General features: G+C 32.9%; 1 long non-coding RNA gene across 7 annotated transcripts in view; it reads right to left on the reverse strand.

The window, feature by feature from the left end:
• Positions 1-6,780, reverse strand: part of LOC147833395 (uncharacterized) — a 387,839-nt gene extending 381,059 nt beyond the window's left edge. For 4 of the 7 annotated variants that reach the window (XR_015511682.1, XR_015511686.1, XR_015511681.1 and 1 more), the window contains exons 1-2: positions 6,598-6,765; positions 1,506-1,745 (exon numbers count right to left, since the gene is read on the reverse strand). This is a non-coding gene — a long non-coding RNA (uncharacterized LOC147833395). Of the gene's footprint in view, positions 1-1,505; positions 1,746-6,597 lie in introns of all 7 variants that reach the window. The other 3 variants (XR_015511687.1, XR_015511685.1, XR_015511683.1) reach the window with 3 other exon arrangements.
• Positions 6,781-12,334: the final 5,554 nt, after the last annotated feature.

The following is a 12,334-nucleotide window of genomic DNA, read 5'->3' on the forward strand; positions in this document are numbered from 1 at the left end:
CAAGTCAGCTTAATAAAGGGAAAATTCATTTTCATATATTATTTACAGACATTTGCAAATGTTTTGTGCTAGGACTGGGCAATTAATCGAAAAGTAATTTAAATTGACATTCAACCTATAATTGATCAAATTTTTTACAGGTCAATTTTCCGACTGCTTTCTCTCCCGCATGTGGAGTTACATAACCCTGCTATGTTAATCTTTCATTTTTACTTCTGCACCGAATTTTGCAGCCACTTCTGATTTCTGGTCAAGTAAGATGATGGACCCATTCTTAAACATTACTTTGCACTACATTATCAATGATTGGATGCCTCGCCAGAGATTTTAGCACCATTACATTTAAATTATTTTTTACATAAAAATATTTGTTTACAGAAGATACAAGAAATGCAATGTTCGAAATAATATTTACAGGATGTACAAGAGTTATTTTCTTAAGAAGAGATAATGCTTATTTTCTACTTTTAGTATGAAAAACAATTATTTTGTTTCCAAAAGTGCAAGTTATTTATTTTTTTTTTATATAGGAAAAAAGTGACTGTTGATTTTAGGCAATCTGTGTTTAAATTTCATTTGTTCAATGTTACATAGATAATATAGTTAGGCAGAGAGTAGACTGTGTTTACTTCAATTATTTAAAAATAACGTAATGTACCCTTAATTCAAATATCTCTCAATTATAATATGTGAGCATGTTTACTGTACAAAACCTGTGAGTGTACAATGAGGACAAAAAATCTAATAAATAAATAAAATAATCGTTTATTAATTGAAATCAAGTTAAAATGTTCAATAAATCGAGAATTTGATTTCAACCAACCCTATTTCATGCATAATCAATTAAATAAATAAAATGATTCCTTAACTTAATTCCTCACATCACACAATCTAATGTTTTCCTTATGCATCTCAACTATCTTGATTTAAAAATGTTTCCATATATTTATACTGGAAAACAAAACTACTATAGAAATATGCATCCATGGAACATTTAATCCCATGTATCTAAATGTAATATTTACTGCTCCTTTTAAGACATTTAATCATGGAAGGATTAAGGAAAACATCTGCAGAAACCATGTGAGCAAACAACGATTTAGCCTTCTTAAAATTGCTCCATCCTTCAAAATATGCATCAAAATAGAAGTTTCTAGAACAATATTCCTTTATGAACATGCTGATGATTCATTTATCATAACACAGCGATGAATCACTTCTGGACAATAATTCTGCAGCTAAATCCTTAGAACTGCGATCATTAAAAGCATTCAAAGGACCACAGAGAAATCTTTTTGAAATATATAGCAAAATTCTTTCTTACAACCTTTTATTAGTAAGGAATGAGCTCGAATGGGCCTCGACTCAAATCCCTTTGTTTACTGACAAACAGAAACATTCCCTCACAGGTAAAATCCTAGTGCAAAGAAATGTGTTCATATAAAGGATACAAGTGCAACGGGCCTCAGAGATCTCAAGCAGGAAGAAGCAAACAGAGAACATACCTATGAAAATGTTTTGTTCCCACTTGTGTCTCTCTGTGCCGGCCTGATCAGAAGCTAGAGAGACACGTGGCCATGACTGATTTCAGAGCAACCGGCAGCGGAACTGACAGAGACGGATTCAGTGCGGCCCGAGCGTGGAATTGCTTTTCCATTCCCCGGAACCACAGCAGGAAATGTCTATAGCAATGCCCCAATCACTTGATGCCAAAGCCTCAGTAGTTCTTGAACCTGCACTGCAACCTGAAGAGAAATAGAGAGAGAGAAAAAGAAAGATGATGGAAGATTTTTAGATTAATAATCTCTGGCTAACAGTTCCTTTGACTGAAAAGTAAAATTCTAGCCATCGAACAAACTTATGACTTATGGCTTTTTAAGAGTAGTTACATGTCATTTAAGTGCTTCTAAAGTGCTTTTGCTTCAGGACCCTGGTCTTACAATGGTAATCAAGAGATCTCAGCCTCAGACATCACATACATAGAAAACACTTCAAGAGTTTAAAAAAAAATCTATGAATTTGATGAAATGATTAAGATTTCTGTAAGATTTTTGTGTGAAATTATCTACAGTACAGGTTCCATAGAACATATTGACACATTTTATAAATTGTTCTCTGATATCTACACATAAATTATATGGCTCAGGTAAGTGCAAATCATCAAGAATTCCCGAGAAACATCCCCATCCTTAATTCCGAGAAACATTTCAGAACTTGTTTCAGGTTCCCGTTAGGTGTGAGTAGCTAAATCATAATCATACCAAATAAAAAGGACTGGCAAAATTGTACAATATTAAGAGTTGTGAGTTTAATGTGTATGAAAACACATACAGGAGTCAATATTAAAAGTCTGCACAAAAAGATGCAGTTTATGAAGTGTATTGCTGTTCTTTCACTCAACAAAAATTGTAGTAAGAGCTAAGTGATATGACATGATGCATAAATATGCATTAAACACTTATTCAACTTATTGTACTGATGTTTGTTGTCTAATTACAAACATACACATCTATTACCACCTTGCAAACATAGACAGAAAATGACACAATGTACACTTCAAACTAACAAAAATACAGTTAAATAGACCTGTCCTGTTTTCAATATATATGGTCAATCAAAAGCTGTTGGCAGTGAGACAATTAATGATACAGCAAGTCGCGTTAAAATTGGTGTTTTGTTTGTGCTTGTGCCTATTTTTCACAAGGATTTTACGCTAATATGATTTACATTAGAACAAGGGTATTTGTCACTACCAGCTACTGAATTTAGCTATACCAAGGTTAATGCAGTTTTTTTATTTATTCTATGGCACCTTTATCACATTTTTTCTCAATGTATAGATTGGGTGTTGATACAACAAACCATATAAATGTCTTTTATATTATAAGATGGGGTGCCTCATACAAGGATGACCTCGTTTGAATTGGTCTGGTAGAACGCATGGCCTTGCTCTTCAGCAATATACTGAAATGGTTGTCTTTCTTTCAAACCATATCTATTGTTCAATCTTAATTATACATAATTATATGTTTTCAAGTCATTGTTTTTTATATCCATCTGCAGCGCAAGAATCAATCACAAAAGAAATGTGAGTTTTGATCTTGTGACCTATAAATCAAGGGGAAAAAAAAACTTTTTCTGTCTTGATTTTGTTTATAACCTTTGTGCAGTTGCCGTGTTCCATTTGTTACAAAGCTTACTTTACAACATCTAGACGTGTTGCTGGTGTTAGTCGATTCCTTTATGTTGTGCAAGAGGTCACAGGTTCAAATCTTCCACAAGCCACCAATTATGTTGAGGCAGAGTTCAAAGGTACAAGAAAACAAGAAAAACAACTGAAGGAATCTACAAAGTCGGGTAGAAAACTTTCATTTTGGGTTAATTAGGCTATTTGTGGGATATTACTTGTAACAGCAGAAAGTTAGCAGAGACGGAACATCTGTGCTCATGTATGGTTTGTCTAAATTGTAGGAAAGAGCAATTCTACAACATGAATATGACTAATCTGTACGGACTGACAGAATCTGCGGGCATTTTTTGCTATTTCTGCAGAGAATTTTGTGAAAAAAATCTGCAGATTTATGCAGAATAATTTTAGGAGTATCTTAACTAAAACCTTAATATATGAAATAACAATATGTTTTTAACTTTTATTTAATGTTTACAATTCAAATACAATTATATCCAATTAATTGGTAAACAAAGCAAGTCAAACTGTAATGTAAATAAATCATATGAATATTTTCATATTAGTCAATAATTATATTGACATTAATTTAAACGGAATAAATATAGATTTACACACATTTACTCAAGTAAATAAACAGAATCAATGATGGGATAAAAATCTGCGGAAATCTGTGGAATTATGTATGTGCGTTTGTTTATTCAATTTTTATATTTGAATTCTGTTATTTTAGAATTCTGTATAACCAGAACGCAATGTTTATTTAACCTTTATTTTTCCTCTGTCATATTTATAGATGCTTAATTTATTTGATTTTATGCAGATGTAAGGCATAGAAAAAGACCTGATCACCCAAGTTGATCAAAATGAATGAAATCTTTCCTAATAGATCTATTCAAGTCATCTGATGAAATGACAGTCATATCGCAACACATATTTCAGCAAAACAAAATATCGCAATGTTATATTTTTCTAATACCCTTGTAAAACAGTTACGTTTCCTTGTAAGATCAGGCTGGTAATATGTAGATGATATTATATGTAGATGACACTACAGATTGAGATGACCGCTTTTTTTTTTTTTTTTTTGTCTAAAACTAAACATACTGACAAATTATATAATATACATGTAAGTGAGGTGACAGTAAATCTGCTCACACAACCGACTAATCATAACCCCATACTGGAAATACACCTAATGAAAGTAAGTGCATTTTGCATAAAGTCCTAAAAAAAAGTTATGCTCACCTAAGGTGATTCTTTAAAAAAATAGTTTTTCATGTGCTTTGGTGTAGAAACTACATCTCTATTAAATCTATGGCTAGTATAAATGCACCAATATCCATTGTATTAATTAAATATCATTTACAGTATCTGTGTGCTCCAATTGAATTCCTATCCACTAAAGGACTCTTACACAAATGGTTTAAAAATATATATATAAAATCAAAGCTTGGTCAAAAATCTTTTAGAAAGACAATTAAACAAAATAAATTGGTTCATAACCTGAATTGCAACTAAAAAAATTAGCAGCTAAAAACCAATTGTTTGAAAAAATTTGACAGAAAAACCAGACAAACAACGCAATAGTCTCAACAATACATACCAATAAGTGTAATAATGGTTTCAGGAACTGAAAGAGAATTAAAAGATGATCCCACCTCTTCTCACCCCCATACTTTTAATAAGAATGTGGAGAAAATAAGCAAGAATGGGACCCTGAGGCATTTTCAAACTATATTTGTCCTCTGATTAATTATGACTATAATTATAATTTGATAATTATGAAATATGCTCATGTGTAAGGATGTCAATGAAGATTTTAATTACAGCGTATATTTTTATTTAACACACCCCTTTTTTCATCAAACAGGAACACAGTCTGCTCCCAAACAAGGAAAGGTTTACATTTTTCTTTTGGATTGTATCATTAAATGAATATTAAGGTAATCGTGAAATGTGTTACTTTTACAAATCAACCAACAATACAAACTAATTCATTGTGTATATCTAAAAAAAAGAATATAAATTAATATAATAGAAATGCTTGATCCTTATCCAAATCTTTATACCATGCAATTTGCCTCAGCTTTCTTTTCTTTCTTTTTGTCAGAACAAAAGAAATCAAGCTTTTACACACTCATGAATGGCTTACATACCAGAAGCACACAGTGTGTTTTAAAGAAACTCGTTTAGATAAATTATAATCAAACTGAGTAAGTTTGTTTGAGATAGGTTCTGCCCAGTGATACACAGTCAAAATAACTCACATTGTGTCAAACACATTACGTCAACTTTTGCACCTGTAAGCTATTTTTTGCACAGTGATATTTCACTGTTGCCAAGATTCATAGTCCTGCAAGGTAGGCACTTCAGTGCATGTACAGTATGACGAATTGAATTGTTAGCATCCACAGATTCTAGCTCTGGTTTTCAGTTAACTTGACACAGCGATAACAGAATTTGTGATTTTTGGGTGTATTACGCCTTCAAGAAAACATGTATATCTGAAAATTGTCTGACATGAGAGAGAGGGAGCCAAAATGGAGGCATCCCAGAGACACAGATGGTAGCTAAGCTATCTTGCAGATTTCACGCCATGTCTTTGCCATTCTGTGGTCCACATGACTGACTGCTTAATGGATGCAAAGCTGAAAATCATCCCTCTGTCTTTTGCGTGTCTCTTCAAAGTATCTGCTCTGTCATCCCATTTATTTCTCCGGGAATGTCTGTCAGTCTTGTCAGATGGCAGGTCTTAAGTATGGCTACTGATTACTATGTGGTCTTTTTGTGTTTGAATGAAAAATGTTTTTAGCTGAAGTGATAGACCATCCATGACAAGGTTTCTTAGATTTACCCACTCCCTCCATCCTGAAAAATTTCTATGAATGTCCACCATTTTTTTACAGACTATAGTGACTTAAATCTTATAGCAATCAGATTATATTGATTTCAATTAGGGGGAAAGCTAGACTGTTAATATATGGAGAGTAAAATATGCTTTGAGTATTAAATCAAAATACCTCTCAACTAATAAACACCACTAAAAAGATTATTTTTCACACAAATCATGATTTGATTTTCAGATGATATTATAAATAAAGGTTTAATTTGAGTGTTTTTTTTTTTTTTTTTGGAAAATCCTTTATAAAAGACATCAAAAAAAAAAAAATCAACTGTGCATGATTGGTAACCAAATATTTGAGCTGCAAATGCATGTCTTTTTATTTTAAGTTGCTCTGTAGATGAGTTTTATTATTGCACTTGTAACACAAGGCGCTCAAATGTGATCTATTTTAACATGTTTGATTTTGTTAACTTTACCCTGTTGGTTGGCTTGAGAGTAGACTTTAATTAACTGGTACTGTGGTTTCAAACAAGATAGAGAACTATCATCTGGCACTACTCACATTTTATTTCTGAAGCTTTAATTCTGTAACATGGCTGTTCCAGGTACAAGTTAGTGTAAGATCCAAGCGCAGTGGGCATTTAAACAAAGACAATAAAAGTAAACCTATGCAGAAATAAAAAGGACAACTTGCCACTTGCACTGTTACATCCAGAACAAGACCAAGGTTAAAAACAAATTAAAAGAAGCTAAGATATAAATACTCAAGACTAACAAGGGGCAATGCAAGGAGCAGGTGTGCTTAATTAGCTGCTAAAGAGACTAACGAGGGTAACTATAGACACATACAATTGTAACGATTAGGACACACCAAGAAAATAGAAACCTAAAACACAAGATAGACTGTGAAAACTATCTGTAAATTGACAGTTTTCCGTATCTAGTGATTGATGTTTTTTGTTCACTAAATTAGCATTTTGAGTTGCATTATGGGATTTTTTAAATTAACCATGAGTCATATATTTTGTTATGAAAACAAACATACTTTTAAAAGTTAAAAAATGACTAAAAATGTATAACCTTATATAATTTCCACTCTGGTCTATTTTTATTTTATTTTGAATTTTTAAGTTTAAATTTTTTTATTTTTTTTTGCAGATTGCAACAACATCGTTATTTTTGTTTAATGTTCTAAGTTACTGCAATCTATTTTTAACGTTTTTTTTAAACCTATAAAAAATAAAATCAAAAATAAATTCAAAAAGAGATGCATTATGGGACCGTAATTTGTCTTTTAAAAGCTCTTGTGGATGTTGAAAAGTTTGAAAAAGTGACTTTTATTGACATTTATTTTTGTTTAAAGTGATATATTGTCTGGGTTGGTGTTAATGCTGCACAATATATCATTTCAGCATATTGTTTCAGTGATCATTTGCAATAGTTCACTTGCAAGCATATGCAATGTTGAGTTTGGGTTATAATTTATCATTTTGCATATGTTTTTTGATCCTTGTGACTGTTTGAGATTCTTAAAAGCATTCAGGGATAAGAAAATGTACCGTTTGTTACTTTGAAAAAAAAATGATAACAATTAATTTTATAGAATTATTTATATAACTAAGACTAGGCAGTATTACTTTACGTTTGATTAGTCACCTAATTACATTTGGACTCTTCAGAAAACAATAAAATGCTGATTATTTAATTAGCATATTTTTCTATAATGAATTTATCTATGCTTGTAGATTGTTTATTATACAAATATTGTGCTCAATAATATAAATATTATGCTTATTATACAAGACTTATTGTGCTCAAGTGCCCTCCCCTACAGAATCTCAATACATCTAAAATTATAGATTCATTACACCAATTTATTCCACTCATAGTGAAACTGTATTCTTATTGCAATATATATCGCAGTGGGCAGAGCAGAAATACAACTCCCATAATGCAATTTACAACCGTACATAAACAGAAAATGCCTTTAAATCACAAAATCTGGACACTGGTAATAAATGGATTTTTTTACAGTGTAGGAGAAGAAGAAAAAGAAGAAAAAAATAAGAAGAAAATGAAAAGGATTCAATGACTACATTTACATGGACACCAAAAATTCCATCATATTTTAATATGATTATGATAATACTCTGACTACGAGTCTACCTATCTCTTTTTGATTAATTGAATATGACTAAGGTCATAAGTGAAAAAACAGAAATCAAATTAAGGCATGTGGAGTATGCCGATTTTAGTGACATTATTAAAGTTCAGTACAGACATGTAAACAACCTAATCAAACTATTACCGCCGTGTAGGGTTTTCACTGCATTTGGTGACAGGATAGTCTATACACATACAGCTGTTTGAAACTATTCTCTGCACTTACCAAGTCAATGAAGGACCACAGACACCTGCATCATGAAATGTGGATTTTTTTCCCCCATACAGCTTGCGTTATTAAATTCCATTAAAACAACACTCTTCCAGCACTTCATACAATATCTTGTTTGTCACTGGGGGCATGCATGAAATGTTCCTGAATGAAAGTAAAAAATTTCAGTTAAAGTTGACAAATTAAAAACGAAACACTTAAAAATGACATGAAACTCACGAGAAAATGTGGATAGCAGAGTGACGCAATGATGTAAATGGAATTATGTGCTATAACACGTAAAACGGGATCATGAAAGGAACAATTAAAATGCAACTCATGTAAACACCTTAATCATATTTTTGTCTTATTCAGATTAAGGCAAATCATTTGATTACTGCTGTCCATGTAAACAGTCACTGTTAGACAATTATTCAGTGTTCTGTTAAATATCATGATTCAGTATAGACATTTTGATTCGACTGCTGTAAAAATGTACCAGCATAATATCATTTTGCATACATCTTTTACGATACCCAAAGACAAAGTTTTTTTTTTTTCTTGTTTTTAGAGAATGATGAGAAAATAGCTGTACAACATCCTCATGTGAGTCTATGAGCTCATCAGGACTTTCTTTTCACAAGACACAAACATGTCACTTTTTAAGGCCTGTCATTTGCTCTTGCAAGGGAGTTTTGGTGCAGAGCAGCAGCGATTGAGTGTGACAGAGAGGAAGATTATCACTCTTTCCCTCCATCCCCAACTGCTGTGAGGCCAAATCCACTTTAAATGAGGTGACCTTCCTCCTCCTACACTGGGGAGCATAGTTAGAGGGAGGTACGAGAAGAAAGAGTGATGAAGTGAAGCAAAAAAAACAAGTATAAATTATTCCTCTAATCCTGTCTGACACAAGTCTCTGTAGGCATGTAACAAAGCAGCTCCTCCGTTTAGAGAAACCTGGAAAAAAAATCAAATATTAAAGAGTTCACGGGAAAGAGAGCAGCGACTCCTCATTTAGCCTGTGCTTCTTACCACAGACATTCTCACACACAACTCATCTCCAAATCCACACCAGCATCAGGCTCTGTCAGTCAACCATTTCAAACTTCAACAGGAGTTCAAACTGAAAGGAAGGACATGCTGTTCCTTGACTCTAATTAAAAAGGAAAGTAATGGCAAAGGTCACCAGGAGGTGCTAAAGCGCATCTCCACAGGTATTGGTGCCCAACTTCGACAGGCACCGACCAATTTGCCAGGAGTCAGTCACGCTGACAGACAGTACAGTTGAAATCGCATTGAACATGCTGTGATAAAGCAGTGCATTGTGGGGTAGGGAGCAGCAGGAGCACTTCTGTCCAGTGCTATTGTATGTCACCCTCAGGGCCTGGTAGACCTCTTTCCTTCTGTGGGAGATAGCTAGAGACTGGGGATGTCCTTTTGAATGGGATTCAGTTTCGTGCAAAAGAGTCATTAGAACTTCTGGACAGGCTGCATATTGACCGTAAGAGGCCTAAACATAACTTACTAAACATACCATACTTAACTATAATATTTTTACAAGCACATCACAGTATGGGAAACTGTCTCACTGCAGTGGTTTGCGATTGTATCTCTGCTTTGTTTTGAAATTCTACCATCTACTTTTGATCTTACTGTCAGTCTTTGCCTATTAAACTGATAAAAGTAACTGTGTCTGTTGTGTAGTAGCCTGTTGCGTTAGTTCGGATATTGTCTATTAAACAAATCTGTGTCGCTAGCGTTAAATCTAAACCACTATAGGGCTGGGCGATAAAACTGGTATAGGTATTTATTGACTGAACACCATTGTCAATATCGCTAAAATAAGGTTCAGTATGAAGTTTGAGTATGAAACGCTATAGTTTTATTAAAATGTGGTTGTTGAGCGTGCGCCTTCAAAGCAATGCCAATAAGTTTAGGATGTAAGTTTGTCATTTCCAATGGAAGTGCGTGATTTGCACAACTTGCATATGAAAGCGACTAGCAATAAAAAAGGAAGTAAGGCTTTTTGACTGAAAGAGTGACTTTTTGGTTACTTTTCTTGTGCATCCCAGCCACTAGCAGCCCATCTGAAATATTTTTTTAGCATAGGAGTAATGTAGTCATCCAACTTCAAAATTTGTAATGTTGCAATATGTATTTGAATTATGTTGGTTGGTTTCTTTAATTCAAAGTTTAGATTTGATTAACATAATTTGTTTTCTGGTGAAGCGGTGGCGCAGTGGGTAGCACGTTCACCCCACAGCGAGAAGGTCGCTGGTTCATTCTGCTGTGGCGACCCCACATTAATAAAGGGACTAAACCGAAAAGAGAATGAATGAATAAAAGAATGAATGAATGAATAAATGAATTAATTAATTAATTAACTAGTAATTAATTAATTTGTTTTATTAACAGAGTTTGAGGTTTACTGTATCATTATTATTCACACCTTAAAGTTTGTTTTGATTGTTCAGCATTCGCACTTTACCATTGCATACATTTTATTTATCAAGTTTAAGAGTCTCTTCAACACTTAATGTATGTTTATTTTAATATAAGGACATGAGATCTTTGGTTTAAATATATATATTTTTTTTAATATTTAATCTATTTGTCTTAGTAATGTCAGTAAATTATAATAAAGTGCTTAAAAAATCCTAATATACTTAATTAGATTGTTGAAAAATATGAAATAATTATTGATACCGAATGATGTGAAACAAGATATCATGATATTTTTATTTTTTTTGCAATATCGCTCAGCCCTCATGTACAGTAACTAATCAAGATTTAATCTGCAAAACCTTGGTAAAGTTACTCTAAATTAGGACGAACTACAGAAAACTTCTGAAACTATGGATATGAAATGACACATAAAGAACAATTGGTTGCCTTACAGTTATACTGTTCAAACATGTTAAATAGGCCTACTATTATATTTAATCTAGAAACAAAGCATATTTCCATATATGTTCAGCTGATCAATGAGAGATCTATCCTCTGTATAAAAGGTGTTTATTTTGATTTAAAATTAATATTGAGAATGACATTGCACTGCTCGAGGATCTGGCAATAGCCCATCTGTAGACCACAGACTAAGATAGGTTGTGCAGAAAGCATGTGGAGATAATTTAGCCATTGTATGTTGTATGCAAAATACGCATGCATTTTAACTAACATTTAGGAATGCATGCTCGCGCCTACACGTGTTGGCCAAACATTTTATGTGAGAAGTTAAACAATGCGTACAGAAATGCGTACAGAAATATACAATTATCCGTAAATGAGGCATTTTTTTACAATGTAATTAATATGGTCTTGCTTCTCTTTACTCGAAAATCGGTTTGCACTTCCTACACAAAAAAATATTTTGAATCGTTTGCTGTTGAAATGCTGAAACACTTTTTTTGTTTGTTTGTTTTTAAGTAACAGACACAAACAAGTCCAATATGGCTGTTCTGCTCCTTTAAAACGATTTAAAATGAAGACATATCTCCGTTAGTATATATTTATTTAACGTTACCTGTGTCATCTCTGGGTGTTTTTTACCTGTTGAGTCATCTCTGGGTCGATTAAAATCCTGTCGTCACGAGTTTTTGACACATCGAAGTTCGTGTAGCACAATTTTTGCTTATACATGTTGCAGCTTTTCTGTTTTGACTGGAGATTCTTCAGAGGTGTGTATTGTCCATGGTCGGTGTATTTCGAACAAACTTACAGCTTCATTATTGTTTATGCGCCACACAGTGATGTGAAGCGTCAAACGTGAGTGACGTACACACGCACACACACATACACAAATGCATTAGTGAACATGTTTTAATACATAAAAATAAAATATGTCTTTTTTTAATACAGTGCCAGATTGTTTTAGATGTTGGATTTGTATATTATCATAATGATTTATACCCCACAATTCAGCTAT

Source organism: Danio rerio, chromosome 16, assembly GCF_052040795.2.
Source record: "Danio rerio strain M-AB ecotype USA chromosome 16, GRCz13ab, whole genome shotgun sequence".
NCBI classification, from domain to species: Eukaryota; Metazoa; Chordata; class Actinopteri; order Cypriniformes; family Danionidae; genus Danio; species Danio rerio.